Source organism: Cebus imitator, unplaced genomic scaffold, assembly GCF_001604975.1.
Source record: "Cebus imitator isolate Cc_AM_T3 unplaced genomic scaffold, Cebus_imitator-1.0 Scaffold110, whole genome shotgun sequence".
Classification (NCBI taxonomy): domain Eukaryota; kingdom Metazoa; phylum Chordata; class Mammalia; order Primates; family Cebidae; genus Cebus; species Cebus imitator.
The window spans coordinates 4,731,264-4,739,234 of NW_016107425.1; the positions used below are offsets into that span (position 1 = coordinate 4,731,264).

Genomic DNA, 7,971 nt, shown 5'->3' on the forward strand with positions numbered 1-7,971 from the left:
GAGTAGATAGCTGTTTGTCCTATACCACAAAAATCCATATTCTGCAAACATGGCAATTCATTTCCTCTGCTCTGTGTTAGGCTGAGGGTGCCTGGGGCATTTGTGACTGCCTGGATTTCAGAAGAGTACAGCTGGTGTTGAATCTGCTGCTGGAGAGTCCCCATGTTGATTGGGTTTGGTTTTTAACAAAGACAGCTTCTTCCATAAAACTGGCTTTACTGGCCCCCAGGGTGGCTGCTCCAACCCCTCTCTCTGTATCAGGCGATACCTATCCCACGTGGACCATTAGCTGGAGCAAATTGCCCACGTCCTCTGCACCATGATTCAAGGGAGGAGTAATTATCAGGAAAAGGTATCCCACCACATCAGCAGTTGTTCCGGCTCCCTGCCTCCTCCCATCTATCCCTCTGCCCACTCTCACTCAGGAAAGCAAAGAGCAGAGCGGTTCAGCTTTTCAATTCTCTTGCTTGAAAAACATCCTACAAACCAGCAGTTAGTAATTTCTCAGTCTGAGAAGTATTGTTACCCGAGCTATGCTTCTTTGCAGGGCGTGAGGTGGGTTCACAGGAGAGGATTGTTTAAAGGTACCTGCCTGTTCCTTCTGGGCCTCCTTCCCACCTGGAATTAGGTGGGAAATGTTCTCTCACCTCAAGCCCATGGACAACATCCTGACAGAGCCTCTTATCCCAGTGGATCCAAACAAATCATTAGCGAAGGGGCTTGGAGGGCAGAGGAGAGAGCTGCTAGCTCACACTGTTTACGAATTTTGTTTAAACTATGGGAGATCAGTTAACTGTTTGCTAAAAAAAAATTGGTTCTCTCCCTTCCATGGAATAGCCCTGTGGCAGAAATACAACCCCCACCCTCCGACCAGCCCCTTCCATCTAAATGGAGCCAGGGGACTAGGCTCTGGTCAGTGGCATGCGAGGAAAAATGTTCTTAGACTCACAAACCTACCAGAGCTCAGCCCTGCCCTTCTAGCCTTCTGATGGCTGGAATGGACATGATCCCAGGGCCACCTTAGAAACCATGTTTGGAAGGTGGCGTTGCTTTTGACATTCTGAATCCTTGAATGACTGCATTGAGGGGGACCTGGTAACCACCCAGCACTATTGCAGTGAAAACAAAACATGTATTGTGTCGATCCATCAAAATCCTTGGGTTTATTCATACAGCAGCTAGTGTTCCATAATTAATACAAAATGTAGCCCTTTGCACTAGTATCCTGGGGTTAAAAATAAATTCTAAAATGTGTAGCACTGCAGCGGAAGGCAAGAAAATTGATACTGGAGGCTGAAAAGATGAAGACCCCTGTTATATAGTACCAAATAGTTTAATAACACTGTTGTCCTCAACTGCTTGGTGAACAACGTGTCTACTGAGCCTGTAGCTCCCAGAGAAGAGGTTGGCAAACCCAAAGGTGGCGCACGATGGTTCTCTTTTGCTTTGTTTAGCATGTCAGTACAAGGAAGAGCTGAGCTCAGGCAAAAATGCACTGGTTTAAGAGCAGAAATGAAAAGGAACAGAATGAGTCCAGAAATGTAGAGTCTTCTGTTTTGAACTTCAAAGAGTAAGTGAAAACATGGAATAAAGGCTTTGATCAACCAAAGCCCATTAAGACTTCTCTTTAAATAGGCAGTTTCATTACAACAGCAAAGATTACTTGGAGGGTGCTTTCTTCACAGCCAAACCTATTTTTTTCAGATGGCTTCAAGAGGGCTGCTATTAAGTTGAAGGAGAGAGGTACAGTGGTTAGGATGCAAAGAAATGCATCAGATTGGAGCAGTGTGTCCAGGAAAGAAGCCCATGTGTGTACATAGGCACATAGGAATAATGGAAACAAATATTGCAGAAGCTTACTCAGTTTTTGAAGGAATTATATTGCCAAAGAGTTCGTGAACCCAGGCTACAAAAGTTTTGGTTGTTCAAGGCTTAACTCAGTCCTTAAGTTCCCAACCACACACTATCAGAAAGCAGGCTCCAATATCTGCACAGTCTTCTAAAAAGAGTGCTGTCTCCATCTCGTTTCAGATGTGGCCATGAGGGACAGTGGGCAAGGAAGAATCTCCCAGGGGACATAGCCAGGAACCTCGGACAGCAACAGACAAGGGAGTTCCACCCACAAAGCAGAATCGGGGCAAATCACGGAATCTGTTGAGACCCTCTCTGTGCCCACCCAGGTGCCGCTGGCTCTCTGCTTACAGCCAATGCCTGCAACCCTCTGCCCGAGGGATTCTTTTCTTTTTTTCTTTTTGGCGATGGGAACACAAGAAACAAGGCTGAAATGTAAAAATGTTGCTGCCTCCAGAAACAGGCCTCAACCAATGTCCGAGGATAAATATCCCAGCTCCCTCACCCCTTGGACTGGGTAACTCCCAAGCGTGGCCTGCACTGCCACTCTGTGAGAGTGAGTCCCTGTGATCCATGATGGAAATGGCTCAATAACCCTCCCTTTGTTGACTTCCTGTCCCTCTCTGTCTCATTTCCCCACTCTGCCAGCTCTCAAGTACACTCCCTTCAGGGTCAGGGGGACCTCAACGCAAGACAGAATTTCTCCCGCTGCCTGGCACAGGGTCTTCACAGTGATGGGAGGCTTTCCCCAGCATTTCACCATCCTATCACGTCTCTTCTAAAGGAGAGCAGTTGAAACCTCAGACTTTAAAAAGTGAGTACAACCGCTATTAATATTATCCTCTGAAGTGGCCTATTTTTTTAATTTAAAAGTGCATTATTCAAGTAATTTGAATTTATTATAGAGAATTTAGAGAACAGATGAGTGAAATGACCCACTATCTTCTACCCAGAAATATTTATCTTTATGTTTTAGTTTGTGTCTGTTCAGATCCTTCTATGCATTCCATCCATTTATTCACTGAACATTTTTTCACTGGGTTTTGCTATGTGCCAAGCAGTGTTCTAGGCATTTGGAATACATCAATAAACACAGCAAACAAGGATTCCTAGTCCTCAGGAAAAATGCATTCTAATTGGAGGCAATGGACAATTAAAAATATATATATTACAATTTTATTTATATATTATATATGTTATATAACATATATTTATACATTATATATGTTACATAATATGTAAATAAGATATATATCCTTTTAACAATGTATTCATGTATTATATAATATATAACATATGTTATATAATATAAATGTTATATAATGTATAACATATATGTGTTATATATGTATTGTATTATATATAATATACATACATTCTAATTATATAATTATGCAATATATAATATAATGTAATATATGATACATTATAATTATATACATTACAATTGATAATATATGTATTATATGTTATATATAATGTATAATATATAATATAAGTTATATATTATACATGTATACATGCATATATTATCTATATATACTATGTATTATAGTATATATAGTTATATATATTATATATGTTATATAATATATAAATTGTAAAAAAGATGTATATATATCATTTTTATTTATATAAAAATATATATCTGTATATATCTTATCATTATTATATATTTTATATAAATAACATGTAATTTATATAAGTAAATTGTTATACCTAATAAGTAAATTGTTTAATGTGTCAGGTAAAAAATGCTATAGGAAATAGAAAAAGCAGAGCAGGATGCAAGGGGACCAGGACAGCTGAAAGGGGGTTGTAATTTAAACACAGCAGGTAGGGTGGGCTTCACTGAGGAGGTGGCATTTGAAGGAGATGCAGACAGGTATCTGCGGCAGGAGAATTGCAGGCAGAGTAAGCAGCAACACAGAGCCCCCAAGGAGAATGGGACTGGTGTGCTCGGGCATAGCCAGGAAGCCGGGAGGCCAGAGCAGGGTGAGAGATGGGGAAACCCCTAGGAGATGAGGTCAGGGTGCAGCCCGGGGAAGGGGGACGCAACACACATTCTCGACTTTGATTCTCTGTGAGATGAGGAGCCTCTGCAGTGTCTTGAGCTGCTGGGTGACACCATCTGACTTATGCTGTCAAAGGTGGACGCTGGCTGCTGTGAGGACACCTTGCAGTAGGAGCTACCACTGTAATCCCTGAGGTACATGGTGATGAATTGGACTAGAGTGGTTGCAGTGAGGATGGCAAGAAGTCATTAGATTTGGGAAATGTGTTTTTGACGTGAGGGTTAACGGGATTTCCTGAAGGATTTGATCTAGGATGCAAGAAAAAGGGAAGCGTTAAAGATGATTTGTAGGGTTTTGGCTTGAGCATAAGGAAGGATTTAAATGCCAACCAGTGGATTAAGTATGACCGTGGATGAGCAGGTTTAAAGGCGGGAAATTCAAGGGCTCTGCTTGGGACGTGATTAACTGGAGACGGTCATTAGAAATGTGAGATCTAGAGTGGATGTCATTTAAAGCCACAACAGGATAAGGTCAAAGAAATCAGTATAGGCAGAGAAGAGAAGAGCACTAACATTAAAAAGTTGGAGGCTGGCTCAATCCTGTAATCCCAGCACTTTGGGAGGCCAAGAGAGAATGATTGCTTAAGGCCGGGAGTTGGAAGTTACAGTGAACTGTGATAGCACCAGTGCACTCCAGCCTGGGCAACAGAGTGAGACTGTCTCAAAAAAAAGTTTCAAATGGGATTTACTATATATGCTTGCCTGCCTGCCTTCCTTCCTTCCTTTCTTCCTTCCTTCCCTCCTTCCCTCCCTCCCTTCCTCCCTCCCTCCCTCCCTCCCTTCCTCCCTTCCTTCCTTCCTTCCTTCCTTCCCTCCCTCCCTCCCTCCCTCCCTTCCTTCCTTCCTTCCTTCCCTCCTTCCTTTCTTCTTTCCCTCCTTCCCTCCTTCCCTCCCTCCCTCCCTCCCTCCCTTCCTTCCTTCCTTCCTTCCTTCCTTCCTTCCTTCCTTTCTTCTCTCTCTGTTGCTCAGGCTAAAGTGCAGTGGTATGATCTCAGCTCACTGCAGCGTCTGCCTCCTAGGCTCAGGTGATTCTCCTCTGAGCCTCCCGAGTAGCTGGGATTACAAGCGTGTGCCACCACACGTGGCCAATTTTTTATATTTTCAGTAGAGACAGGGTTTTACCATGTTGGCCAGACTGGTCTCACACTCCTGACCTCAGGTGATGCATCCATCTTGGCCTATAAAAGTCCTGAGATTACAGGCATGAGCTGCCACACCTGGCCCATTTTCATTTTTAATGTTTTATTTTTTTAATGTATCATAATTTGTTAACCAATTTCTTATTAGATATTTTCATTTTTTATTTTTAATGTTTGCTTTTATAAATAATCATGCAGTGGACATCCTTATACATACAAATCAGCCCAATTTTCTAACTATTGCCTTAGGATGAGCTTCTAAGAACAGAAGTGCTGGGTCAGAAAATAAAAACATGAGGCCGGGTGCGGTGGCTCACGCTTGTAATTCCAGCACTCTAGGAGGCCAAGGCAGGTGGATTGCGAGGTCAGGAGTTCTAAACCTGCCTGGCCAGCGTGGTGAAACCCCATCTCTACTAAAAATACAAAAATCAGCCTGGTGGGCATCACAGTGGTACACACCTGCAATCCCAGCTACTTAGGAGGCTGAGGCAGGAGAATCACTTGACCCTGGGAGGCGGAGGTTTCAGTGAGCCAGGATCACCCCACTGCATTCCAACCTGGGTGTCAAAGTGAGACTTCATCTCAAAAAAAAGAAAAGAAAATGAAAACATGTTAAATAATTTTAATGCACATCAAGTAACTAAATCTCCATTTTAGAATCAACGAAAGTCTTTCAGACCTGCTCTTCTCACAGTTATATTTTTCTATTATACCTGTCACGGTTGCATATGTTACATTTATTTGTGTGATTATCTGATTAATGTCTGTTTTTCCCACTAGACTCCAACCCAGTGAGTGCAGAGATGACACCTGTTTCTGCTCACCGCTATATCCTGAGCTCTTGGCTGACAGCTTGTCATGCAGTAGGCAGTCAGTAAATAACTGCTGATGAGGGAACGAATGGATGTAAAGCTCAATTCAATGAACAGGGTAGAAGATCACACTAGATAATGTCATTTGGGGATAAAATAAAATGTAACTGTCAGTCACGCCCAGTGCCATGCAGGGTACCTGGTATGCAGCTCCAAAAGTATTTGCAGTTGACTAATTAATGCATGAATGAAGTATATCTCTTTTATAAAAGTCCACCTTCTTGTGTGGCTTAATTAATGGAATAATTGTGGATCCTCCCAAGATCACTTTGGAGAAAACACAGTCTGACTGCATTTGGGTGCAGCTCCCTGGGGCCTGGCTAACCGTTAGCCAAACTCTTGTTTCCAGCATGGAGTGCCTTGGTCCAATGGCCAGCAGGTGGCAACAAATGGCTATTAAAGTGGCGGTGGCACACTGGAGGCCCTCTCCAGACGAGGTGTCTCTCCTGCTGTACCTCCAGGGCCTGTGTTTTGGAAACGCCAGGAAGCCAGCCCAACAGGCCCTTTTGGGTGACTAGAGTATCCCTCGAAGCGCAGATGCTCTTCAGGACAGTCAAGAATGGGGGGTCAATGCTCAGGCCCTGAAAAGAGCCCGACTTTGCTTTCCAATTTCACAGACTTAGAGTTCTGAGTAATGGTACCGGAGAGCTGAAGAGCCAAGGCAGTTCATGTGCGTATCCGGGCTTCTTCAGGCATGAGATTTCATCCGGCTCACACCAGACAACCTGCCTCTGTCACGTCTCAGTCTGTCTGGAATTGTCAGTTTCTTCTGTTTTGTTTTGTTTTAGCCCAGCTCAGTGCCATGCAATCAGCCTGACAGCCTGTAGTAATGACTGGGTTTGTTATCACTGGATTATACAAAGTCTTCTTATTACATACAAAGAGGTTGCTGACCACTCATCATGGGTCCCCTCTACCTTGGTGCTGTTTCTTCCAGGGGCAGGGATGGATTTGTCCCAGTCCTGCTTCACCCACTCTCTCTTTCTTGTAGTCTAATGGTAGAGGGGAGATCACCCTACATCGCGATCCTGTTGTCTACCGCCTCATTCCCGCTGCAGCTCAGCTGTGCACGTGACATATGTCATGTGTCTGAGCTCACTTAGGTACAAGAACCAGGAGGGGAATCTGATAATTCTGATTGTAAACACAGTGCTCTGTCCACTACATTCATGGTTCAAATGGTGCTCCAAGAAGCCCTTCTGAGGTGGCCATGAGTGAAGGGAAGAAGGACGGATGGCAGACAGGGAGGAGTGGCCGAAAAGGTGATGCTCCCTGCTTCTCACCCTTCCTTCATCTAGAACAGCTGTGCTTTGACGTTTAAAATGTATGTGTGTATACATTAAAGCATATATGTAATCTTTCTCTTAACTTTCCTTTCAGAAGGAGGAGAAAAATCTGTGCCTCCTCCTCTCAAGGGATACTTTGTCTCTGGGGTACTTTTTGACCCAGTAGGCCCCTGGCAGAAATAAGTGTGCGTTGTGGCTACAGGACCATGCAGAGGAACCGAAGCCAGGCCTTGGCCACGGCAGCTCCAGGCGCCAACCACTTGATCAACGCAGGAAATGCTTTGATGGCAGAATTCTTCCATGGCCGGCTTTTCATATTCTCTGGGGCAGACACAAACCAAGAAAAGTGAGTGTGGTGCAGGATCGGATGTGCCCTTCCTGTACACCCTGCTGGTAGCCAAAACTTTTTTGAACTTTTCTTTTTTACGCACAGTCTGGGTAACAACAGCCCGAAGGAAAACTGAGGAAGCCTGGGAGTCTAAGTTCAAGGACAAGCGAAGAAGTGAGGCAGAGGGAAAGGAGAATTGAGAGAGAAAAGCCTCAGGTTGGGTGTCTGGAGAGGTTGGGGGACTAGAGAGGGAGGAGATATAATTGGCCAGAGAACTGGAGAGTGGGTGAGGAGTGCAAACATGATTTTTGAGGCGCTTTGTTGGATATTTCAAATGTACTCCTACCTTTGGTATTTTCTCAAGAGGCAGGAAAGATTTGTTTTCAATTCTATTTTTCTGCTGGACTGAACCAGTGCCAAG

The 7,971-nt window shown here is 43.9% G+C and overlaps 1 long non-coding RNA gene across 2 annotated transcripts; it reads left to right on the forward strand.

The window, feature by feature from the left end:
• The first annotated feature begins 2,363 nt into the window (after nucleotides 1–2,363).
• On the forward strand, nucleotides 2,364–7,261 carry LOC119472635. 2 transcript variants are annotated; one of them, XR_005201790.1, is made up of 3 exons: nucleotides 2,364–2,665; nucleotides 5,845–6,446; nucleotides 6,554–7,261. It is a non-coding gene; the product is annotated as an uncharacterized LOC119472635 (long non-coding RNA). The 2 variants fall into 2 exon arrangements; XR_005201791.1 differs by having other exon boundaries at nucleotides 5,845–5,994; nucleotides 6,286–7,261.
• The last annotated feature ends 710 nt before the right edge of the window (nucleotides 7,262–7,971 follow it).